Consider the following 27720-nt stretch of genomic DNA (forward strand, 5'->3'; position numbering starts at 1 on the left):
AAGATGTTGGCTATTTTTTGGTCAGTGGTGAAGGCTGTCCTGATATTGTGCTTGTGGAGAAACACAGGATACCACCTCTGTTATGGCTCCTGATCAAAGCTATCGTTTGGAGCGTCACTGTCTTTTGCATAATTTATGGCTACTTCTGGATTGGGAGATCAATTCACTATTGAATTGACTATAAAGTGACTTATGCCTTATCCATTTCTCCATTGGACTACTGTAGTGTGCTCTACATGGCCCTGCCCTTGAAGAGCATATGGAAACTGGAGCTGGTTCACAATGCAATAGTGTGGGCAATTTGGGGCATTTCATGATACATACACCTCTACAAAACTTCTGTTCTATGATGTGCAGTGATTCCCCATGGAAACTGATCAAGGAGAGATTCAACCTAGAAATGAGAAATTTTCTGACAGGAGAACAATCAACCAATGGAACAGAAGTTGCCTTCGGAAGTGGTGGGAGCTTTCAAGAAGAAGTTGGACTGGCATTTGTCAGAAATGGTGTATGGTCTCCTGCTTGGGCGGGGTGGTGGTGGACTAGATGACCTACAAGGTCCCTTCCAACTAAATTAATCTGTTAGAATCCCCAGTGGGCTTTCAAATTAATTCAAGGTACTAGCTGTAAACTAGATAGTCCTTGACTTAGGAGCACAATCGGGACCAGAATTTCTGTCATAAGTTGGTACAGTCATAAAGTGAAATGTCATGTGACCACATCTATAGATATTCTGGCACTCCTCATTGTGGTTGTATGCTGCCCAGGATCATCTTGGTGAGAAGTTATCTTTTAATAAACCTTAATGTTACCTTGAGGTATTAAAAAAAAGATCCATAAACTGGCCAAACATACTGCTCAATCAGCATCAGGCAGTAAATTCCACCTTTTTGCTTTTATCTGTTCAACCATGATAACAACAGGCCTGACAAGATATTACCTTGCTTGTTACCAATTAATAAGTATTTGTAACGTCACTGTTACACTGAAATTCATAATTACCTCATTATTTACCTAAAATAACCTGAAAAAACAATCATTTGAGACCATTTTGAGGGGGGGTGAAGGGGGGAACAGTCATGTGCCACCCCCCTCCCACCCCAGAATAGGAAATGTAGCGCCTATATTTCCTTTAATAATCACGCTTCCCTTTATTTAATAAGAAGATCAAGATATGATATATTAAAATTATGCAATGGGCATTTTTTATTGTAGAAGATGAAGCACATTTTCCAACTTTAAACCACAGATCACTCTAGGTTCTGAACATTTGATATTTTGCTTCAGGTGAAAATTGTGCACTAGATAAAACTGCCAAGATTAAAGATATGCAAAAATTCTAAAACTGGGGGAAAAGACTGAATAATAACCCATATTATTGTGAGTTGACTAAGTTTTGATAAAATATTAGATGAGTCTTTAGCATCAGTGAAAGTCGGATGAATGACACTTTTTTGAAGTAAACATAATCCTAAAGGTCAAAATAATGTCTCTCCTGAAACTGATAGTTCTATCTGCATCTTTTTGACATGAAGCAGCTTATGAGTAAGTACTTTTTTATTTTCTTCTCAGAGATTAACATTTAAAAAGTTTAGAAATAGAAGGAAATTGTGTGTGTGAGGAAATGAAGGATGGCACATTTTTATTTATTTATTGTGTTATTGTACCATCTACTTCCTTCTTCCTATGGCAACATCATTTCATTTCCAATCGTTTCCCTATGATTCCAAATATATTTTCTTTCAAAGATTGAGGAAGGATTTATCTGGAAACAGAAACAAGGTACTTCTTATATATGCTTCCCCTAATGCTGAATAAAACTTGTGAAGCTTATTTTTCAGTAAAGCTGCTATTTGGATTATTTACTTCACTGACCAAACATAACCTCTGTTCAGTCAAAGCAAACCTGTCTGAATTGCTTTGGATCACTTAACGTTCAATTATAATCAGTTTTTCCACTATGGTATTTTATATCTATCTATCTATCTATCTATCTATCTATCTATCTATCTATCTATCTATCTATCTATCTATCATCTATCTTCTATCTATCTATCATCTATCTATCTATCTATCTATCTATCTATCTATCTATCTATCATCTATCTATCTATCTATCTATCTATCTATTTATCATCTATCTATCTATCTATCTATCTATCTATCTATCATCTATCATCTATCTATCTATCTATCATCTATCTATCTATCTATCTATCTATCATCTATCTATCTATCATCTATCTATCTATCTATCTATCATCTATCTATCTATCATCTATCATCTATCATCTATCTATCTATCTATCTATCTATCTATCTATCTATCTATCTATCTATCTATCTATCTATCTATCTATCTATCTATCAATCATCTATCTATCTATCATCTATCTATCATCTATCTATCTATCTATCTATCTATCTATCATCTATCTATCTATCTATCTATCTATCTTCTATCTATCTATCTATCTATCTATCTATCTATCTATCTATCTATCTATTGTAGAAATTATTATGTAGTTTAAAAAAACAATATGTAAGTTGGGGGGGGGGAATTATAGAGAAAACCAAGCTCACCCCAAAGAAAACTTCAGAAAGATGAGAAAAAGTCTGCAGCAATACAGAACTGAAAGAAAGAAGAGGAAAATTGTTTAAAGAAAATGGCATATTATTACCTAATTTCCATATACTAATGATTTGTTCCAGATTCTTCTCATTAGTTTTATTTTTGTACTCTATTATGAATTAATATTGAGTGGGGCGCTGTGGCTCAGTGGCTAAGATGATGAGCTTGTCAATCAGAAAGGTCAGCAGTTCGGCGGTTCAAATCCCCAGCGCTGCGTAACAGAGTGGGTTCCCATTACTTGTCCCTGCTTCTGCCAACCTAGCAGTTCGAAAGCATGTAAAAATGCAAGTAGAAAAATAGGGACAGTGGAAAGGTAACAGTGTTCCATGTGCCTTCAGCATTTAGTCATGCTGGATACATGACCACGGAGATGTCTTCAGACAGCACTAGCTCTTCAGCTTTGAAAAGGAGATGAGCACAACTCCCTAGAGTTGGGGACAACTAGCACATATGTGGAAGGGGAACCTTTACCTTTACCTTCCATATAGTAAGGATTTGTTCCAGATTCTTCCTATTAGTTTTATTTTTGTACTCTACTATGAATTAATATACAGCTTGTGCATATATTATTAGATGAAGAAATATAGTGTGAAATACTACATACGGGAAAGTGATGCTTGTCAATTAGCAAAAATTTCTATTGAAGAAATAAGAAAATCAAAACTGGCTTGTTTAAACAAGTAATGGGAAATGGATGAAACAATCACAGTTGTTAAAACAAAGCAAATAGTTCCTGGGTCTTGGCTATCTAGGTATATTGTCAGCATTGTTATATTAATAGTTTTTAATGAATTTAGGCTAGTTAATGATAAAAATGGCATCTGATAGACAATAGCCCATTATTTACTCCCAACTAGGAAGGTATAACTACAATTCAGAGTTCTTTATTTAGGATTTTATGATATTGAAAAAGTTTTTTTGAAGGCCAGGAGGAGGTCTGTGTGCAGCTGTGTGTGTATTTTTCAAGTGAATGCCATATGTAACATGATACAACCTTATCAATGGTGTAACTGACATGATAAATCTGAATTAACTGGTTCAGCTTTCTTCTTGAAATATGTCAGAGATTATGTGTCTCCTTGAAAAACTGAACCAAGACAATGATTTTGAATATATGGGATTGTCACTGTACACAATACATTGGATAGAAGACATCATCCCATAGAAATATATCATTTTAGAATTTTGAACAGCTACTTTTGCAAGTCTAAAATGTCAAAGGTGTTTTCCACAGATAAAGAGTTGTAAGGAAAGGAAATTTTTCACTCTCTGAATAAATGTAAGGAACTACTTTCTGAAACATATTTCTGTGGTCTTCTTTTTCTTCTTAACTTCCACTTCACTTTTATCACTCGGTGTCAAGGGAGATACAGAGCTCTGTTTCTTGTACTTCTGTCCTCACCCATTATTATTTGATGCTGTTGTGGTGTGTCTTTGATGTTGTATATTCACCTTCTTCTAGGTATGCCTTGTGTTCTTTGGTCTTATTCTTTTTTTTTTTGTATTTGTCTTGTATGGTATACAATTCCGTATAATAAAACATTTTCTGCAAGTGAGCAAACCGCTTAACTTGCCATCTTTGTATGTAGTTTAAGATTGATTCTATTCCAATTATTTTTCTTATTATCTCATTTTTGATTTTATCCCTTCTGGTCACTCTGGCATCTTTCCTCAAACATCTCATTTCCATGGTGACTAACTTTCATTAATATTTACGTGACAGCATAACAAAATGTAGCAAAAACAATTTGAAGGAATTTTGAAATGAGCAAGCATAACATGATTATTTTTCATATAAGCTTTCACAGCTTTTAATATAGCAAAAGACAACCAGTGTAGCAATTGGAATTAGAAACAAGGTAACTTTAAAACATATGAACAAAAAAATCATACTCATATATAATTCATTAGAATGTTAATCTGTTAAAATAGAATAATAGAAGGAGGAATATATTTATGGTGGAAATAGACATTCAGGCCAATTGAATGTTGGAACAAATTAAAATGTTTGTTTCTTGGTATGTCTAAAATGAGTAGGATCTATTTAACCTACATCTTTAATATTCATTCTCTTTACTCATTCTTCTGTTCCTTTGGCTAGGACCACGAATCCTTACTGATCTGAGGTAAACCTAAAATTTGCATTACAGATTAACTGAAGCAAGTTTCAGTGTCTTTCTCTCTTGTGTCCAGTGTGCCATTTTAACCAATTTGCTACACAAGTGTGACATTAAAAATTGGTTTGTAAATGAATTAATTATATCCCACAGCAGTGGGTATTTGGCATATGAGTTATTTCACATTAATAATGTCTATTGACAAACCCTAAAATGTGAACCAGTGACAGAAGCTAACAACTAGTGTGGGCAGGTGAGTTATACAAGTACACAAAAGAAAGCTTCAAGCAGGTCTGACGAATATGATTCCAACAAATAACTCCTAAAACAAATGTTTCATCCAGAGCAAGGGTGTCAAACTCAATTTCATTGAGGGCCGCATCAGGGTTTTATTTGAACTTGGGAGCTGGGGTAGGTGTGGCCAGGTTGATGTCACTCAGGTTAGGGGTGCCTGTGGTGGCCCAAGCACTCTACCAGCAAACATGGGCTCCTGAGCTCCATTTTTGCTGTCAGAAGCACACAAGCAAGTCCTTTGCTGTTTCCACGGTGGCCCTATGTGTCAGTTATAAGCACCACGTAGGCCAGATCCGGTCCCTGGGCCTTAAGTTTGACACCCCTGATCTAGAAGACAGAAGCATCAGGGAAAAAAAAGAGTAAGGCATTTCTGTTTCTTATGTCCCTGCTTTGGATTAACATGGAAATCTGCTCCGAGGGAAAAGCAACTGAAAACTTAAGTTGTTGAGAAATAATATTCGATGTATTATTATATGTAGCTTTATATGTTCAACCTTTGTAAGTTCTTTTTCACTTTAAAAGGATCCCCCCCCCCCCCAGCTTTGGTGATAATTCCATATTTGTCACAAACAAACCATGTGACTATTGTTTTGATATAGTTTTCAGAATACTGCATAGGAATGGATTCAGATTTAAGCATAGTCAGTTTGTCAAAAGTGGAATTTCTACCCTTTCTTTACTTCTCTATAGGGCAGAATCACTTAATCTGCTTCACACGTTTTAAACCAAGATGCAACAAAATCTTAATTTTCTAAGATTTGAGTTTACATTCAGTTGCTAACATTCAAAGCATTCTCCCTGACATTAAGATGCTGAAAATTCAACAGAACACTAGACAGACAGACAGATGATAAACAGATAGACAATAGATTGCCACCCTTCTCACACAATTGTCTCTGGACACATTGCAAGATTAAAAAAAAACAATTTCTCCAAATATAATTCCCAGTGCAATAAACTGCGAATCCCACTCTCTCCTCTATTCCCTGACCAAATATCTGGGGAGACAGCCAGGTCTTCAATGCTTGCAAAAGGCTAACAGGTTTGGGACCTTCAAAATTTGGATAAATGGGTCTTGGGAGACATGTACCTCTCCTTTCTACATTCCTATATTCATTCCAGTATTCTGTTGAGACATATCATTCCGAATTTTGCATTACTTTACTGAACTTTCCGTTACATTGGAAGATTGACATCATTTCTCTTTATTTTTATCTTAAATTGGATTTACAGAAAGAAATAGATAGGTAGATGATCTATATTCCAACACATATATATATAAAAGAAGTCATAAAATGGATCCATAGGTATTGGCTTCTGATTTTCAAATTGTTCACTGCATACATTCATATAGTGTTTTAAGCAATAGCGAGTTAGTCTGGACAAGGGTATAAATCATAATCACTCTCATGATACATTCACTTTCTAGCAGTAATAACATATCAATCATATTTGTCACATCTTCCCAGCAAGCTACAATTGCAACAAATGCAACCAAAGACCGGGTTTGTTTCTAATAGGCTCATATTATTTTATATAGATTAGGATTGCTAAATCTAGAGACAAATGAGAACCAACATAGAAGGTAAAAAGGAAAATAGGCCGTGAAGAGGATGTGTAGCATCCCACACAATCCTGCAGACCCTGCTCAAGCAATACAGGACAATACTAATTATGATTAATATTAAAATGCTACCCTTAAAAACATGGCATTTTTTTGTGTTATACTTCACATGTCTCTTCTAATCTTGTCATCTTTTTGCTCTTTGAAAGCAGACTTAGAACAACTTTGTCACTTTGTATGTACACTGATTGGCATACATTAAAATGAAATTTCATTGCAAACTTACAAATAAATAAATACAAAATTATGCATATACCTACATATATTAAGTAGGTAGGTTTATATTAAGAATTACAATCATCACTATAATCCTTACAGCCAAAATGTTGTTGATTGAAAGTAGAACAATCAAATGTTTCTACTTATAGTAATACTGGGAAATAGTTCTACACTTCTCTCTCTTGGTATGTATGTTTGTATGTAATGTATGTATCTATTATATTATTTGTTCTGTTTTAAACATTGACAGCAGATCACAGTCAATTTAATTGCTCTCTTTCTTGTGGTATGCTCTTATACAGATTTCTTTAAAATAAATACAAATGATTAATATTTTTAAATATAGTGGACTATGTAAATAACAGATAAATTAGGACCCAACTGTATGGAGTTCTTTAAAGTACCTGACCCATTGACTTCTGAAGCAGAAAATGATTTGTTATTGTTTATCAGAATATAATATCCAAAGAAGCATGAGCTGTTGGGTAATTGAACACAAAATATTTTAATATGTTCCCTTCAGATATGTCATTACCAATTTGGTACTGATATCAACTGCTGAGAAGTTTTATATGATGGGCATATTAAGGAAATAAAAAGAAATAGCTTTTATTCATCTATATGAAAGTTTCATTGCACAAATAGCCTCCCAGGTCTGCTTTTAACTTAATTAATTAATGTAGTAATCAAGAAATTAATTTATCTGTAAATTAATGCAGTTTCTCTTACATTCCATTTGACCCTCAATAAATAGCTTGCTGTTAGCATATATTTATTGGTCTGTCTGCAAAGGAAGGCTCCTCTGAGTCAAATATGAATCTAGTTTGTCTCAGTCTTTTTCCAGGAATGTTAGTGATTCTTTTTAAAAAAAACCTATTTTCTTTCTATTTTAAAGTCCTGGAAATCTCTCATCCATCTTAGACTTCTTTATTAGATTAAACAAAGCTGACTAGGTAATGTCCCCATAAAACTTACCCAAAAAAAAAGGAATGCTTTTTTTAAAAAATTTGATCGTTCATGGGAGTTTTATTCCAGGGCTTCTCTCAGTTTTTCATTGAAAGGAGAGACCCCTGAACTGCAAGATGGGGGGCAAATAATATAATAAATAAAATAAAATAATTTTATTATACATCAATATGAAGTTTTTTCCCCTTACCAGGGTTTAGGAGACATGATGCTGGTTGACATTCACAATGAGTTGACTTTCTGTAATTTGTGTTCCATTATCACAAAGCTGCAGATAAAACCTGAAAATAAAAGTATCATTATTTTAACATGGTTGAAATATCTTTCAATATTTACATAATTGTATGACTATATTGTATTAAAAGACCATTGATAGTATACAGTATATCTTTGCCTTCTTTTTTTCTTCTTGGTTTTTTTTTTTCCTCCCATTCAACTGGGTTAAGGATCAGTAGCCAAAGCCAACTTGCTGTGACCAGCCTTGCTCACCACATGATCTATACCAGTGTTTCTCAAACTTGGTGACTTTAAGTCCTGTGGACTTCAACTCCCAGAATCCCCCAGCCAGCAGTGTTTGAGAAACACTGATCTATACAGTGGTTAGAATGCAGCACTGCAGGCTGCTTCTGCTGACTGCCAGCAACCAGCAATTCGGCAGTTCGATTCTCACTGGCTAAAGGTTGACTCAGCCTTCCATTCTTCCAAGGTTGGTAAAATGAGGACCCAGATTGTTGGGGGCAATATGCTGGCTCAAATTGCTTAGAGAGGGCTGTAAAGCACCGTGAAGCAGTATATAAGTCTAAATGCTAATGCTATTGGTATTGCCAGGACCATCTCACTGTGGTCAATTTGCCATAGCCAGTACCGTGTGGGAGAACTCAGCACGGGACAATCCACATGGGATAGCTTAAAGTGATGTTATTTGCCATTGTTTCTTCTATGTGGCGGACAATATTTAACCCATCGAGTTATCCCATGTGGAATTGTCCCATGGTGAGTTCTCCTATGGTGAGTTGGATGCAGTGAGATGACAGCAGGGGGATGGCAGTGGAGACTTGGCTGTGGCAGGTTGTCCCATTCTAAGAGCTGCCATGACACAGTGGTTAGCTGTGGTGGAGCAGAGGTGAGTGGTTAGAATGCAGTACTACAGGCAACTTCTGCTGACTCCCAGCTGCCTGCAATTTGGCACTTTGAATCTCACTAGGCTCAAGGTTGACTCAGCCTTCCATCCTTCCGAGGTTGGAAAAATGGACCCAGATTGTTGGGTGTGATATGCTGACTCTGTAAACCACTTAGAGAGGGCTGTAAAGCACTGTGAAGAGTATATAAGTCTAAGTGCTATTGCTATTACTATTCCGCAATCAACCTAGTTAGGACTTGCTTCTTTTGGTGACTTCCCTAACTGCTTCTGATTTTGCCTCCTACAGAGATCATTCCAGATCCACCAAATTGGCTTGCTCCCATTGAGTGCCTCACAATTACCCCTGCAGAGCCTTGCATGTTACCTCTATCACCAAAAGCTTTATCTCAACCCTTTGGGTTGTTTCAAAATAAAAACTGCTGTGGCTATGTTGAAATTCTACCAAGTGATCAATTTTTAAATAGTTTCAGGAGTGAAGAGCTATAAAGGAACTGGCAGAAACCACAGGCCTACAAAGCGGTAGGACTGTGCTGCAATTATTTGACACTTCTCCTCTCTTGTCCTTCCAATCAGAGTCATAATGTCAGCATTCCAAATAGCATCCAAAAGTACATCAGAGTCCAAGGCAAAGTATTGCTCAAAGTTGCAATTTATTAAGAGAGCCATGCTGGCAAATCTGGGAAAACCTGAATCTGAAAGTTTCCTGGTTTTCCCCACCTAGTTGAAAGTTTAAGATCTTGCCCCCACACCCACAAGTCCATCACACGGTCTAATCTCCCACTGCCATGCTGGCAGTTCCACCTATCCAGTTCCCACCAGGTGCAGAGGTGCAGAGACAAAGGATGATCTTGGGCTTCTAGAAAGGGATTTTATTTTGGCTACATAGCATTTAACCCCGTTCAATCCCCCCTCCCATTTACCCACAATAGAAAAGGCATAGTAGAATAATAGAAAGAGTGGCAGGCCAAAGATCCAAAAGAAAAGATGGCTGCAGGCCTGACATGGTACTCTTGTGGCCAAAAAGCCAGTCTCACTTCAATCAAATGAATCACTTTGAAGATACCATTCATTATAACATGTTTTTTTTTCCAAATTTCTATGCAATCTTGGAAAATAAGTTGAAGCCAGTTTAATAAAGCTGTGACTATCTTTACTAAATTGATTCCTTTGGTGAGTAGCATGAGGTTTTTTCAGCTTCAGATGAACTTCAGTAAATGCTTTAATAAATATGAAAGACCAATTGCACTTGTGCAAGGCCAAAATAATTTATTTCAAATCATTTTCAAAGCATATATTGCACATCTCTAGTAACAAACTAAACCTTCCAGTCATTAATTTTCAATATATCTACAGTTACTTTAAAGTGATTCCAGAAATATACTTGGTATCTCACTATTGATTGCTACTTGCTGTAGAACAAATTAGATGCTTACAAACCACCTTATTTAGCCATTTTTAAAAAATTGTTTCTTGCCTTCATGATAATGATATAGCACTAAAGGAACAAAAGTGGTTTTTTTAGACAGAAAAAAATGATTCCTATCCAAAAGTGACATTTACTATAAGGTATTAAAACTCTCAACCTTATTTCCAAACATAATAATAAAAGCTTTCTTCATATTTCACAGTAAATATGATTTATAATTCTAATGGACAATTTATTCTCTGCTTTGCATTAAGAAAACTTTATTTTTTTCTGTAATATGCAAAGTTTTTTTTTAAAGATTGGTAATTTAGCTGAATAAAAGGATTCTGGAATTAAGTAGTTAAGACACATTCTCAGTTTATTGGATTAGCACTTGTAAAAATGTAATTATCATATTTATTGAAAAAAATCCTTGAATTCCATGGAGCTACTTGGAAGTAGTTACCTTGCTTGATAGCACTTGATAAATATGTGGTTTTCACTGTTTACAACTCCATCAAATAGATATTATGTTGAGTATGTGATTATTCCAAAGCAATGTTTTAATAGATTTCATTATTACAATAACTGGAATGGTCAACTTTTGCATTTTGAATATTTAGCCTCATGCCTCAATCAACTTAGCCTCAACCAATGCAAATATTTATAAACAAGCAAGAGGTCCTGAAGCAAGTGTTCTTCTGTTTAAATACAGTGCCAAACATCTTCCTGAAATAATTGTTAAGACAGGAGAAATAATTTACAAAATATTTTTCTAGGCAATCTCTATATTTACCATCTGGGGGCAATTTTTAATAGACAATAATTAGGATGCTAGGAAATGTTGATTGCTAGATGAACTATGTTTGCACAAAATAATGAAGTGTATTTTATCATATAAAATAAATATTGCCGAAAACACTAATTATAAATGATTGTGACTAGGTAAGCTATATTCTTCAGGTTGATCTTTGGGGAGCCAATTGACATTTCCATGAATTTTCCCAGGCAATGATAAGGAACTGTTTTGTCATTACCTTGTTCTCCTTTGAAGTATATTAATAATAGTCTAAGAACAGTATAGTAGCACATCAATGGGTGGAAGTAAGTTTAACTTTAAAGATCATGACAACCCACAAAGTTAGTCTTGCCTTAATTAATGAAGCCAGCTGGGTGATTGCAGAGAGTAATCTACTAGTCAACACTGACTCAGATGCAATTCTTTTTAAAGAAAGAATTCAAATTAATACTTTTAAAAATAAATTAACAATACCTGTTTATTTTCATTTTTTGTTACAATATAATCAAGTCAACAGATCAGTTTAATATACAATTAATTACACTCTGAATAGTTTGTTTCAAACACAGAGTGTCTTCATTAAGCATCCAAATAAATCATTTTAATGCAAATGAATTGACAAATACCAATTGATTAAACCATATTAAATCAGGATGAACAATCACCCGAGTTCACTGAAAGAAAGAATCAACTTCACATGAAGTTGATTTTGTTGGTTCTCTTATCAAGAGTAAGTAGAAGGGAAATAAAACAGAACAACAACAACAACAACAACACAAGAGCAGATAGTTTGTGTTTCCCTAAAAGACTTGAAGTAGCTTGAGCTTAGAACTTGACAACATTTCGACATCTTGTCAGGCATTTCAACCTGATTGTTTCAATACATACATCTACCACAAAGAGCCCTTGAGGCATATGTCAAACTGAATAAAAGCAGTAGATCAAATCTATAAACAGAAGGTCATAGTATAAAATTTTGAACATACATCTTTAATGCAGTGAAAACTGTAAAGAGAAATTTATTTATTTTTCTGTGACAGCACAGAAACAGTGACTTCATTTTCCCAGTGTGGAGCATAGAACCATTCTTCTGGTTGTGAAACCACAGGAATCTCACTTAATGGAAGTTAGACTAAATTTTAAATTACCTTGGACATCCTTGTGTCCAAGAGTTTTTCAATGAAAAACAGGCTAGAAAGAACGTCTGGGTGGATCTTCACATTTTAACCAAGTTCTAGAAAAGTCAGAGAGATAGCAATACAGAATACAACAAACCACGTGGTCACACAAAGGATAGCTACACAGAATTTACATGGGAGGAAGGTTTTAATGAGAACTTTCTTTACCATTTAATGAAGCCAATTGTCAAGCTAGGAAAGGAGTGTATTGAGTAATAAAGAAACATCAATTACATCTTTTCAAAGGCCTTTGCTTCACTGCCTACTCAGGATTCTTGAACAAATAAAAATTTTAAAAAGTTGGAAAGCAATAATCTGTCTCTTTTTCTTGGGTGCTTTTAGGCAGGCCCTCTTTCCTACACTTTCTCCCTTTTTCCTCTAAGCACAATGTTCAATTTAACACAATATGGAGAAAAACTGAAAGCCAGCCTGACAGCTACTGTACCTTTTCCAGTCATGCAAAATTTCTACTTATAATGTCAAAGGAAAACACCAACAGCATAAACATGACCTTACAAGAGCTTGAAATTATTACTCAAATAATACTTTCAGCCTTTTCAGATCAACCAGAAAACAAAAAAAGGACCAAAGGAGTTAATTCTACTTTATTGTAAGGATACATTAACTAAAGCTTGCAAGTCTGAAAATATAAAACTCTGTCCATCACTCTTAACAATACATTAAAGTAGATCCTTTAAGTGTATTCTTTCACACAATAAGCTGTTGCAGGTGTCTCCACTTTTATCTGAAGCATCTCTTCCTCTCATCCCTTAAATTCATTCCCACCTACCATTAGGCAAAATTATGACCACTGGGTCATGAACAATTGGAAGCCTTTGGATGATTGAACCCAAAGTACATCTTTATATCATGCCATGAATTTGAAAACTAAAATATCATGTCCATCCAGAGACAATGGTGAGAGCCATTGTCTTAACCCAATTGATTATTACTTATTCCATATTCGCTCAGAGAACTTTATTCCAGATGGTATTTCTGTCACAGATACCAGCTAGTTGTAGAAGGCTTCAAGATTGGCTTAATAGATACATTGAAATTAAATAACTGGAATTTATTTGCAAATTAATGTTTGGGATAGTAATACAAATCAACATGCTTCAGTATTAGATTTGCACAGAAGAATCTGACACAGCAGCTCTATTTTTGAGAGTATTCTTGAAATATTCAGCAATGCACTGAAAGTGAGAAGTAAGGTTATTTTTAAGTAGATGAGGTATTTTTAAGTGATGTTCACAAAAGAGGAAGAGCAGGACAATTTGCTCTTAACATATTTCTTTGGGTTTAGAGTTCCTTTGTTTTTAACACCATTGCAAAATGTGTGTATTTCTCTGTATGTATGTGTGTGAATATTGCATGATTTCTATCCATAACTATGGAAAGCCTACAACCTATTTGTATAGGAATGGGCAGGAAAGTTCACACTGTCTGCATCTCTGAAGCTTCAAGGTGGTTTTTGATTGCCTTTACATGTCTCCATCAGGAACTTTTTCTCTGAAGGAAAAGTAAGAATAGAGACACTCTATTTTGCATACTGTTGAGAGTGATACATTGGCTTACAGATTAATATATTGCACTTAATGTATATCAAACAGGCCTAGAATGTATCAGATCTGGAACGCAAAAAATCCATTCACCTCTAGTAACAAAAAAGAGATTCTATCATTTAATGTATATTTGGATTCTTGTAGCTCAGATCAAGAAACTCTACATAAAACCTTGATCATGGAACATGTTTAAGATTGCTTTATATTGATATAAATATAAATATAAATATAAATATAAACATATATATATATATATATATATATATATATATATATATATATATATATATATATATATATATATATATATATATATATATATATATATATATCTCCCTCTCCCTCTCTCTCTCTCTCTCTCCCTCTCTCCCTCCCTCCATCTCTCTCTCTTTCTCTCATCTATCTATCTATCTATCTATCTATCTATCTATCTATCTATCTATCTATCTATATCATCTATCTATCTATCTATCTATCTTTCTATCTATCTATCATCTATCTATCTATCATCTATCTATCTATCATCTATCTATCTATCTATCATCTATCTATCATCTATCTATCTATCTATCTATCTATCTATCTATCTATCTCTCTATATATATATCATCTATCTATCTATCTATCTATCTATCTATCTATCTATCTATCTATCTATCTATCTATCATCTCTATCTATCTACTCTTCTCACCTTAAGTTGTATTTTAAAAGGAAATTATAGAATATGGCTTGTTTGCCTATTACATACTTATTTATTACAAAGATTGCAAGTTGCCTAACAGGATTTTAGGCTATTAAAATAATTCATTATATAAACATACACACTACATTCCATATGTCATTATGCAAAACAAGTTGCTTCATCTGTAAATGGTCTCCAGAATGGAAAGTTTTTACTGTTCTTCTGAAGGAAATCACTAGACAGTGGGATAAAACAGCAAACAAGAGAAGCTAAAGAGGCATCCCAACTTTGTCCCTAAATTCAATCTAGAGAAATGTACATTGCAAATGTATAAAAATGCTCTTTCCCTCTCCCCCCCCCCCCCGAAAGCAACAATAAAAGATGCATGGAGAAAGAAGCAGTGATATTAATGAGTCTATTTATTCTTTCTTTAGTAGAAGAGAATATTTGTAGTTCAGGATTAAACTGTGGGATTCATGGTGGACTCTGAGCTCTAATTGAGTAATGAAACTTCTGTAAGAAAACAACCAAGCTAAGAAAGCACCAAGGATCCCACTATTCTTCTTTTTCCCATCACTTTTTCACACAATTCAATTCAAACAATATTGAAAGAAGCAAGTTTTCATTCATTCATTTGGCAGTCCATCTTACCATAGGATAAGTATAGTAGACAATAAGTGGGAATAGAAATCCTAACGATGGTTGATTGCTAACTGCGGGTGCAGTTTCTTAAGTGTGATTGATGAGTTACTAGTAGTTTCCTACTCTATCTTTGAATTGAACTGAACTGAACTTTATTTGGCCAAGTATGATTCAGTGAGGAACATAATTAATATAGAGCATAAGTCCCTATAAAAATTATTGCTTTGTTCATGGGGCATCTCCCTTTTAACTTGGAAGCCACCTGTACTACTTTGTGATGCAGTACAGATATCTGTTATCAGTGATGACTGAATTAAACTATTTATAAAAGAATTACCACATAGACATTGGATTGGACACTCTGTTTTTGCCAAGCAGATCATAGTGTCAGTAGTGGGATCCTGCCGGCTTAACAACCGGTTTAGTGATTGCATGTTGTGCGTGCCCACACCTGATGCACACTGCACACATGTGCACAATTTTACTAAAACTTACCTTCCACGTTACTTCTTGGGAGTGACACAGCTGAGGCGCAGCAATCTGCCTTGCTGTGCTAATCAGCTGAAAGGAGTCATTGTCATCCATAATGTGGCCAAATCCTGCCTAGCAGCAGAATATAACAGTGAATATTACCCAACACTCTGGAGTATTTTTTTAACAATATTTTTTTAAAACCCATTTTTACACAGATTATTTGCTGTTGCTTTTTGGATCGTACTTTATTATTGTATTTATGAAATATGACAGATCTAATGTAGATGCTAAGACTATAATGAAGTTGCTTTCTTTTGACCTAACTAAGACAGCTCAAAGGGGCATATTAGAAATCTAATTTCCACAGAGAAAACAAATAGGAAGGGCGAAATGGACTGAGAGAGAAGGGGTCAAGGAAGAAATAGTTAGTTGTCACCCAAAGAGATGGCATGGAGGCTTAAGTAGTTGGCTTGTTCGTACCTTCCCTTCCTTGTCTGACTAATTTAATGTGCTTGACTGCATATGGTGTCAGTTATTTCATCGGGCAGCTTTAGAATTGAGCTTCATGTGAATGAAGGTACAAATTTAATTATGTGCCACAAACAGAAGACAAAGAACTTTTATCTCTGGTGTGCAAGAACGTGGCTAGTCCCTTTTCTATGACAATGGCTGATGCTATTTATAGGACCTCTTCTTATAGGTATGTCTTTTATGAAAACTGAGAAGGAAGGTTGCTTGGCAGGGCTTCTCTAGTCTCATCAGAAGTGTATTAAAGCAGAACAAAAGAAGAAGGAGGATAAACTGCCTATCAATATTTAGTGCATTGTGTTTCCCCAGACCAGCATGTTAAACTACACATTTATAGGTTTCATCTTACAAACACTGCCACGTATTTGGAACAATTATTATGGCTGGAGATACTGAAACATATTCCCCAGTATAAAATTAATTTTATCCAAGAAGACTAACACATGGATGGTACAAAAAATGACACCAAATATACACAAAACAAAAATGCCTGCAATGTATTCCAAATAGCCAAATTCAAATCATTACTTTTATTGTCCTCAAGTTCTGAAACCTCTCAACATACTAGCCCTGAGTGATAATGTTTTTGTAACCCTTAGCCATTGCAAAGATTTCCAGGATATACCCTGTTTCCCTGAAAATAAGACCGCCCTGGATAATAAGCTCATCGGGCTTTTGAGCACATGCACTAAAACAAGCTCCCCCCTGAAAATATTGCAACATAGCAGCAGCCATGAGGGGACCACGCTCGCCACCTTCTGCACCTCAAAAATAATAAGACCTCTCCAAAAATAAGACCAAGTGCTTATTTCAGGGGTCAAAAGAAAATAAGAACCTCACGGTAATATTGAAATGACTTGTCACTCCCATTTGCATATATTTTATTACACTGTCTTACAAAGCTTTGCACCAATTTGTTGAGGAGTTTGATAGTTGTCAGATCAGGGATGAAATTCACCAGATTCTGACAGGTTATGGAGACCGGTAGCAATAATTTTGAGTAGTTCAGAGAATATCACTTCTGGCTGGCCCCAGAGCAGGGTGGGAATGGAGATTTTGCAATATCCTTCCCCCAGGAATGGGGAGGGAATGGGGATTTTGCAATATCCTTCCCTTGCCACGCCTACCAAGCCACGTTCAGAGAACCGGTAGTGAAAAAAAATGAATTTCACCACTGTGTCAGATTAATAGTTTAGGCTGCAAAGTGTTACAATATGTAATGTGAATAAACAATACTATTGGTCGGCATTACTCTCTTAAAATTCAGCATCACCCCATGAGGCAAGTTGGGAAGACATGACATGGCTTGTAATATTATCATTATCATGGGGGAGAAGAAGCAATTTTCTTTGACATTTGGTGATCCTGGACTTCTACTAGAATAGGTCACAGATACAGTTATTTCCAAAAAGTTATAATTCTGGAACTTTGGCGAGGGGGAGGCATGGATTGATTTTGTTTCTGCTCTTCTAGCATGCATGATTTTGTATAGATAGCAATTTTAGTGTCAGATTTTGTTTTATGAAGCCAGGAAACATTTTTCACATTTGGTCTACCTATGACAATTACATTCTTAAGTACCTTGGAACATACCTATTATTATAGATTGTATACTGAACCATTTACAGATGACCTTGAAAAAAAAAAAAACCTCACAAGATTATATGTGTTTTGTGATCATTAGTACACGCCTCAATTTAGGTTGCACAGATCAACTTGATTGAAGAAAGATAAAAAAAAGTTTTATTCTACGTAACCTTTCTCATAGTAGCAGTAACCTACTCCAGCCCACAACTCAAAAGATAATGAAACCATATTTAATTTCCAAAATCTCAAAAGAAATATTTGGCAGGGGAAAAATATTTTCACAGGCAGGAAAAATCAACTGTTGAACACATCACACACACACACACACACACACACACACACACACACACCAAGAAAAACAATCATTTATTATCCCAATCCACTGAGTATCTTGTTTTTTAAAAAATATAATATTCCAGAGATCCATTGTAATTACACTTAATGATAACACAAAGCTTCAAATTCATGTGTTAGATTTCTTCTAAACAAACCCTCAAAGTTGGTAATGGATGTCATCACTACTGCTACCAGCTGTGTTTGGAAATGCTAGGAACTGGCAAAAAAGTTAAATTTCTGATGGAGAGAAAAGCACAGAATACTCTGAGTCAGGAAACCAAGAACCCAAACTGAGGATATTTGGAAGAGGTATGTTGTTACAAGATATAATCATCACATTGGTTATGTACAGAACATGCACATATAATTATGCACATCAAAGGTGGGTTGCTGCTGATTTGGCCCAGATCAGCCGAACTGGTAGTAGTAGCAGCAGTGGGAGGCTGCGCCCACCCACTGACACTTCTGTGCAGCATTGCGCATGTGCATGAGTGCACAGGGGAGCACACTCAAACTGGTAGTAAAAAAATTGGCAACCCATCTCTTGATGCACATATATGCTTTTTAGCCTTATTTTTTTCCTCCTCGGTTCCATGATGCCCATGGCCACATATGAAACAGCCTCTGAAATCAAGCATTTTTCTCCATGCATCACCCACTCAGTGTTCTGACCCAACCTTAGCAGAAACAAGAAACAGATTGCCTGTCATGAAAAACCCCTCTTTATTTTCCTCTTGTGAATTAATTACATTCACCCACTGAAAAGTCTAGGCATTAGTCCTTCAAGGAGTTAACTGCAGTACAGACTTTATCAGTTCCTTGTGATAATTTCAAGGTCGTGAGCTTCCAGATAGAAGGCTGCAAAGTAAGTTCTGGCAAGCAGTCTTTGTGGCACAAAACACAATGAGCAAAATCTTCAGAACTATGAACTGTTCTCTCCTACAAGCACTCCCCTTTCATTCTATTTATTCCCCAGCCAGGGAGGGGCCATTCAGCGTCCATGTATCCTTTGCTTCCTGAGTCAACTCCTTGTCCTCAATTGTTCTCCTCTCCTAACAGCTCTGCGCATACGAGCAACTGGAACAGGACCCAGCTGTTCTTCCTCCCCACTTATCTCAGCCTCCAAAGGCAGCTGCCTCTCAGGTGGCTGGGAAATGTCAGATGGCCCTAGCTTTATCTCTGCATCCAATGCAAAGCATCCATCAGAGCCTTCCCCAGACTCCAGAGCTAGCCCAAGTTCCTCTCCAACCTCCTCATCATCTCAGTCTGTCGCCACCTCCGCTGTCAGCTCGTGGGCCACAACACTCAGCAACACATTGCTTGGTAAGAAAAAGGTGGAATACATTAGTGTTAGGAATGTAAGCTTATGCAATGTAAGGATATGCTTACTTAACAATTAGGTTCCTATGAAATAGGAGTTCCCTGGTTCTTTGGGAGTGCTTTGTATGATGCTCCATAGATATGTTCAATTAAGAGCTAAATAATAATATATATTTTTTTCTGAAATGCAAAGTCTAAATCCCAGTTTGGGGACATTCTTATGTGTAACTTGTCAAAGGGGTCTGCATAATGCACATATTCTCATTCTGCACATTTTATAAAAGGAGGGTATTTATTCTAGCCCCCTCCCCAAGTGTGGATAATTGATATGGCAATACCTGGAAACAGAAGAATGGAAAACAAAGAATGTAGAAAATCACAAAATACAAAGATCTACAAATAGAGGTAGCATGGCTGTGGCAAAAAAAAAGCAAAGATACTATCAATTGTAATAAATGCCTTGGATACAAGCCCCATAACATCTGGAGCACCACTTGAATACCATTAGCACTAAAAAAATTACCATTAGGTCAATTGCCAAAGATAGTTTTACCTGGAACACCTAATGTCTTATGATAATACATTTAAACCCATCCAACAACATCTGCCTATCCCAAGTCCTTAGGAAGGACTCAATATGTGGACAAAATTGTTAGGTATAGTCTAAACATCTGGCTGATTGTGCAAACATCCATATGAATAAGTTTAATAATGATGAAGCTTTTGACTGCAGGTTTTTTAAAAAAAATATTGTCCAGTTTACAGTTTGTTTTTAGGATATGCCATCCAGGGTGGTATTCACTTACCTTCCCTACTGGTTTGAAAATATGAGTGCGTGTGTGTGATCGCTTTACTCACACATGCAACATCTGCACATGTGCAGAGCCTTCTGTGCATGTGTTTTGGCAAAAAAAGGGGTCTAAATGGGATGCCATAGAGCTGGGGTGGATGGGCAGTGCCACCCATGATTCCCACTACCGGTTCAGGCGAACTGGTAGAATGCCACCTTTGATGCCATCCAAAGTCATGTTTTGTGAGATAGTCACCTATATAAATGTAACGATATAAATAAATACCTGACCTTTAAATTGAAGCCATCAAATACAGGAGTTCCAAACCTTCTGTTCAGAGTGGTGTCTATTGATGACTTGTATGTTTGTACGTTTAAATCAGTTTTTTTTATTGTTTTGGCATTGCTTTAATTGTCGTGGATTGCTAATTGCTGTGGGTCACCCAGAGTCACCGAGTGGGCAGCTATAAACATTTAACATAAAAACAAATGAAGAAGATGCTATGTTAGATACAGTAGCTATGTAAAATATTTTGAATATCTTTGAAAAACCATGCCCAGAATATGAAAATATACGCATGTGGATTCTCATTCATGTGGTCTCCAGAGCCTAGCCGGCCTCTTTAGAAAATCCAATACCCTTCTATATTCATGACAGGAAAAAGAGAAGTTACTACTAAGCTCTCTTTTGCTGTCTTTAAAAATATTGACAAAAATCTGAAGCAATTCCCTGTGATAAAAAAACATGCCAACTCGAGGTAACAAATGCAGTTCAGTTACCGGCCTATTTTATATCAGATTTAATGAAAAAAGCAGAAGCAATATTATTAAAAAATGTGAAAGACCAGTGCTTGAAATAGAATCATTTATGAAGTCACAATTTCACAAGAGTTGCAACTTACTTTTGTACTTGGTTTTTGTTTGCAGTAATAAATTAAGGCAACTTTAATCATCTTCAGACAACAAATATTTAGTAGGTGGAAATATAGCATCTTTCTTTCTCTTCTCCTAGTTCAGGAAGTCACTGAATAGTGTAAGAGCCTTTAAAGTTTATTTTATTTATTTCTTTATGTGTATCCCACCTTTATTATTTTTACAAATAACTCAAGGCAGTGAACATATCCAACACACCTTCATTCCAAGGGTGGGCTTCAAAAATTTCAGCAACGGTTCTCTGCCTGGTTGCTGGGTGGGTGTGGCCATGTTGGACGTGGCCTAATTGGCCTGCTGCACCATGGCGGTGTGTGTGTGTATGTGTATGTGTGTATTCACCTTCCCAAGGTTCCGGAGGCTTTCGTTGAACATCTGGGAGGTAAAAAACTGCCTCCCTCGGGCTCCGGAGGCCTTCTGGGATGCCCACTTTCCCCCCTCCCCAAGCCTCCGCGTGGTCTCTGCACTTACCTCACATCCAAAACAGGCTATGTGGAGACTCCTGGGGGGGGGGGCAGGAGGGGCAGGGCCAGCCACGGGTGGGTTTTGGAGGTTCTCCAAACTAGCCATAACATTAGCTACGGGTTCTCCTGAACCTGGGCGAACCCACAGCAGCCCAGCCCTGCTTCATTCTCCCATTTTCCCCAAAGCTACAGTCCTGTGAGTTATTTTACAATGTAAGTATTATTATTTTTTCTAAGGTAACAAATAATCACTTATAGTAGTATAGCTTTTATATAATTCTCTTAGGAAAATACTAAAAATACATTTCATTCTAATTGTGTTTCATTCTTCTGACTGTGTTAAAAGTCCTCAATAGCACTAATAAAATAATCCACAGAAAGAACAATCGGTAGTATTTTTATCTCAGACTTGGAAAATGTTGAATTCTTCGAACAAAAATGTGTGGCAACACAGCTGCCTGCACTGCAATGATTGTCTGAGGCTTCTGATTTCTACACGGAATAGGCGGACTTATAGCAAGAAGAAACTTCAGCCACTTCCTAATTATATCTAAATTATCTCTGAGCTATATATTTAGATTCATCAGATGTCTTTACAAGTTGCCTGTGGAAGTCTGGTCTGCAGGGATAGGAAACATTTCAAAGCTCCCACTATGTGTATAGGCAATGTAGAGCATATATATATGTTAAAATCAGCATATCAAAGGTAGAGTAGACAGTAACTAGCTCATATAATTTCTGTATTTGCTCAGAAGTGCTGAATATACAGTATATAGGACAGTGATGGCTAAATTTTTTGTCAGCTTGTTGCATGGTCAGCCAGATGTTCAGACTGAATTAAGCATTTTGTCCACCAACTGAGTCCTCCTCAAGGACCTTGGATAATTATAATTATTATTACTATTATTTAAACTTAATATAGTTGCCCTCTCGTCCAAGAATTCTGCATGGCTTACAAATATCAATCTAAAACATTAAAATCATTAAAAAAAAACTAACCTCAGACTAGGGATAGTCCTCGACTTACAACCATTCATTTAGTGACCAAAGTCACAACACTACGGAAAAAAGTGACTTTTGACTGTTTTTCACCCTTACAATTGTTGCAGCATTCCCATGGTCATGTGATCAAAATTCAGATGCTTGGCAACTGGTTCATATTTATGTCAATTGCAGTGTCCTGGGGCCATTTGGTGACCTTCTGACAAGCAATGTCAATGGGCAAGCCACATTCACTTATCAATCGTGGTACTAACTTAACAACTACAGCGACTCATTTAACAACTGTGGCAAGAAAGGGCATAAAACAGGGCAAAACTCACTTAACAGCTGTCTAGCTTAGCAATAGAAATTTTGTGCTCAATTGTGGTCATAATTCAAGGTCTTGCCTGGATTATAAAAAAAAAAATCAAACCAAACCAGGCATCCCACAAATATGGTTTTTGAACACTAGAAGTGAGGCCACTGCCTGTATCTTTGGGACATTAATCATTCATAACTTTTCTTAGTTATTTAAATAAAATAGGATACATGATGTTCAGAAAAGAATGAGCTGAATTATAACATCACAACAACACAATCAGTATTTACTGCTTTCAGTTGATGTAATCATGATTTACAGAGATTGTGGAAATCTATACTATCCTCAGATACGGTACCATGAAAAATTAAAATTGGAAAGAAGTTTGGAAATGATACATTATTCTATACTCGTATAACAATGGATTGAATTTTTTAACTTTGCCATGTAATAGGAAGTGTCTCCATTTAATTTCCATCAAGAGGCTTTAAATATAGCAAACAAGTAGCAACTACACTTCTTCAAAATGGATGACCTAAATAAGAAAGACTTTACATTATTACTTAAATTTTAAATTTCGATTTTTTGCTGGGTAAAATTATGTAAGATTATATCAGTGAAATGAATTGATCTTGTTAGGAAGAGATATAATCTTCATTAATTACTATTATGTCATTGTGCTACTTCTAAATTGAAAATGTACCATTTATGAAAAATTTAATTAGGTACAATTCTTTTGCTCATATCTTTTGCTCATACCATGTAGAACTGCCTACATGATTTTTATTTTAAGACATGCTTTCAACAAGGAATATATAACGAATATATCTTCATTTTAAAAATGGCAAATTTGGATGAAATACTTCAGATTTTTAAAAGCTGTAGATGCACAAGTTTATTTACAACTTATTTTTATCTATTCTATTATCTTGCAATCCACCTATCATATTTTTACCTGTCTCAAACTGATGCCAATCACCATGATGTTTGAAATTTAAGGAGTTGTAATGTAATACATCTGAATGGCAACAATTTTGAGAAGATTGGCTTATGCATTTTGGAATGAGTTAGGTATATTATAGAGATCCTGAGCTTTATCTTTCAATAATACAAAATTCATCTACCTCGCACGTAGGTAACTTTCTATCCCATGTGGCTTCAAACAGTTATCAGGAGCAACAGTGAATCAATATGTAAATCACTTTTGAATCTTTCACTGATTCAAATCATAATCAAGTCAATGTTCAGTTCAATCATTTCAGTTCTGTTTCTCCTGAAGTTGAGGAGTCAAATGCTTTTTGCTACATAGTGTAAAGAAGCAGCAATCCAGGGAGAAGGAGGAGCCAGTGTCGCGATGATACAACATGCGGTCTCGACACTCCGAGACCGCCGTTGACACTTTTGTCACTGGATGGTCCATTTGGATCTAAACCATCCCATAAAGACGGTGATCAGGAAGACAAAGCGTTGCTGGTCTCAGGGACACTGCAAAGTCCCTGATTGACCCAAGGGAAGCTCTTCAAGCTGGCGGTAAACAGGCAGCGCCAGGCTGATGAAGTCAGGACAGCTCCGGAAGGAAGGAAGTGAAAAGAGAAAGTGAGTCCATCTGGTGAGGTTTTTTTTTTTTTCTATTTTGGAAAAGACTGCCCAAAGAAACTTTTTTTAAAAAGCCAAATTAGATCCCTAAGCAAAAGAATTAAGCAGCGGAATTAACTTATACTGGATTGCTTTGGAAAGCTTTCTTTTTTCTTTTGTAACTATACTTTGTGGATTGAAGTGCTTGCAACATTTTTTGTTTCTCCTCTTAAAGTGAACGGATTGATTTTTTTTTCTTCTGCTTTTTGTTACTTTATTTTTTGACTTCTGGACTAAAACCTTCCTTTTTATTTTAACAATTCTTCCTATTACTTGTTATTAAATTTCATTAAAGAACTTTGTTTCCTATGAGCCAGAGACAAATATTAGAAAGTGAAAAGTAGCAACACTGCCACTCGGAGGTCAGAGGCTGGAGTTTTTGAAACAATGTATCTATTCTTTTTTCCTCTTTGATCTTACTGACTTTGTAGCTGAAGGGTTTGCAATTTGTTTACACAAACTGATAAAGAGCCAAGGGCACGAATTGTTTTTGTAGGTGCTTTTGAGAACTATTTTGGCAGGAGAGAGAAAGGGGGAGAAAAACAGAACCTTTCTCTTTTGAAGAGCATAAAAGAACTTGTGTTTAAGTCAACCTAAAATTTAAAAAATAAAAGAGGCCTGGAAGGCTAGAGTGGCCGCGGCTACTAGTTTTTTTCCTTCTTCTTTTTTGGAAACATGGATCAATATTCAGATGAGGAAACCTTAAAATTCTAAAATATCCTGGCTGGAATTCAAAATCTATTGGAAGGATATGGGAGAATTGAGAAAAAGTTGGAAAAACTAGTGTTCCTCACAGCAAAAGATGAAGGGGTTAGAGCCCCAAAAATTAAATGGAAGAATGAAGACATAGAAGATAAAGATGAATTTATTAATGGGATGAATTTATTAATGGAGCAAATGTGAGTGAAAGTGGAACAAAGGGAATATGGAAGAGGGAATTTGACGAACTGGAGCTCAATGGATATTGTTTAATAATATATACATTGTCTCATATTGCTAAAAGCAACTTGGATACAAACTCTAAACAGCGAGTGGGGGGAAAAGGGGAAAAAAGGTTTAGACATTTTATTAATTGACTTTTATTTAGAATATGTCATAAAAGTGTGATGTTATTGGTGGATTTTTGAAATAGCTAATGAATGCCATTATGTGGTTGTGTCTTTAAGTATGAACAATTTGAGGTAAAAGCATGTTCAAATAATTATAGTCAAATGAGAATTGTGGTACATTGATAGTAAGATATACAAAGATTTTTGATTTAAAGTGTATAATCTAATATGAACTATAGAAGTAATGACTGTGGAAGAAATGCATGAAAGTTATTTGTAACCAATCTTTCTACAAGATGCAATGAAGGATGATTCTTTTTTGTGTTTTTGATTAATTAAAATAAAATAAAAAAAAGAAGCAGCAGCAATCCAGGTCAATCCTATTTCTGAATCGTGTCACTGTAGTGGGCCTTCTGAACATTAATAAGAGAGAACATGACTGTTTGATTGACTGACTGACAGTAGTAGACTCTGAAAGAGATAGACTGAAGACAAAATTTATAAGAGTTCTGTCCACATCTTGCTAAGCCATGTCATACTATATGGATTCCTTATGAACAACAGGATAATCTCAGAGCTGCTACTATCACTATTGCTGTGTAACTAAGGCAAACAGAGGGAAATATTAGCCAGAAACAAACATAGGGAAGGAGGGAGGCATTGAATCAGAGGAGGACAAAAAGAAAAACTAAAACATAAAACAAAAGATTCAAGATTTGTCATATAATGATATGCAAGGATCAAATCTGGTGAATAGCTAATGCATGATGTCCTCTTTCCAAGATTACTATAAAATATTTTGAAATGTAAGCTATGCTGAACCAGAATCACACTGATATATTTTTAGGAAATATTAAAGGCATATTTGAAGACAGATGCATGTTTTGCTCTATTACAATGCACGGAGTATTTAAGTAAAGTACTGTTTCCCTGAAAATAAGACCTGCCTGTATAATAAGCCCAATTGGGCTTTTGAGCGCATGCACTAAAATAAGCTGTCCCCTAAAAATAAGACTGCCCTGAAAATAAGGCCAAGTGCTTATTTTGGGGGTCAAAAGAAAATAAGACCCTCTCTTATTTTCGGGAAAACACGGGTATAATCTACTATATGTTACCTATTTAACATATAAATCTACTATATATGTATGTGTATGTAATGTATATCTATATGTAAATGTTTATCTAATCTATTTCTATATCTACTATATCTAAATCTATGTATAATAAAAATATAATCCCATAAAAAAGACACCTTGCCTCAGTGACTCATCAAGCTTCAGAAACATTAGCTTTGATTTTGGGACAGCCTTATCACAATTCTGGTAATATTTTGTAATTATGATAAATATAATTAAATGTGACAGCAACATTTTTTTAGATAAGGCCAGAAAGATCCTTTGAACACATTTTTAAAACATGAAGTAAAATAACTTTTTATATAACATTTTTGTGCTTTAAAACAATTGATCTAAACTTAGTCTTTGCTTTTAAATTAATTGCTGAAGGGACTTTCTAATATTTTAATAAAAAAAAAAAAACTAAAAATATTGTAAAAATAATATAACGAAGCCTGTTAACAGTAACAGAGAATGTGAGCTTATGATTATTTTAACTCAAATAGTATTGAAGAAAGAGCTTCTATTAAATTTATTAAATCCAAAATAAATTCAGCTATTTTTTGCAACTATTTGTCACTAATTGGCATCATATTTTATTAGGAGATGAGATACATCTCAAAGTAGATCCCCCCGTTAATTAAGAATATACTGCAGACTGGATTTTTTTTCTTTTAAAAATGAAAGAAATATATATTTAATTAATCACAGATTGGCTTGCCTTGTTAAGTTTAATTGTACAGCGTAGAAACTTTCCCTCCCTATTTATCCAGTAGTTAAAGACTTCATTTATGACTTCTCTTTAGTCAAGTGATTAATACAAGATGACAAATGATGTCTGAAAGAAAATGTCAACTCTTTTAATGTCAGTTGAACAGTTCTAAAGTATTAAACATTTTTTGATCTGGAACTAAATTAAATTACTTT

The 27720-nt window shown here is 35.4% G+C and overlaps 1 protein-coding gene across 6 annotated transcripts in view; it reads right to left on the reverse strand.

Annotated features, from left to right (window-relative positions):
- The window catches only part of PCDH15 (protocadherin related 15), a gene marked incomplete at its 3' end in the record, with an annotated part of 825229 nt that overhangs the window by 604588 nt on the left and 192921 nt on the right, over positions 1–27720 (reverse strand). For all 6 annotated transcript variants that reach the window (XM_081954012.1, XM_081954014.1, XM_081954013.1 and 3 more), the window contains one exon: positions 8043–8133. The remainder of the gene's footprint in view (positions 1–8042; positions 8134–27720) is intronic.

The sequence above is a fragment of the Natrix helvetica genome, assembly GCF_964273705.1.
Source record: "Natrix helvetica genome assembly, chromosome: 5".
In the NCBI taxonomy this organism is placed as follows: Eukaryota; Metazoa; Chordata; class Lepidosauria; order Squamata; family Natricidae; genus Natrix; species Natrix helvetica.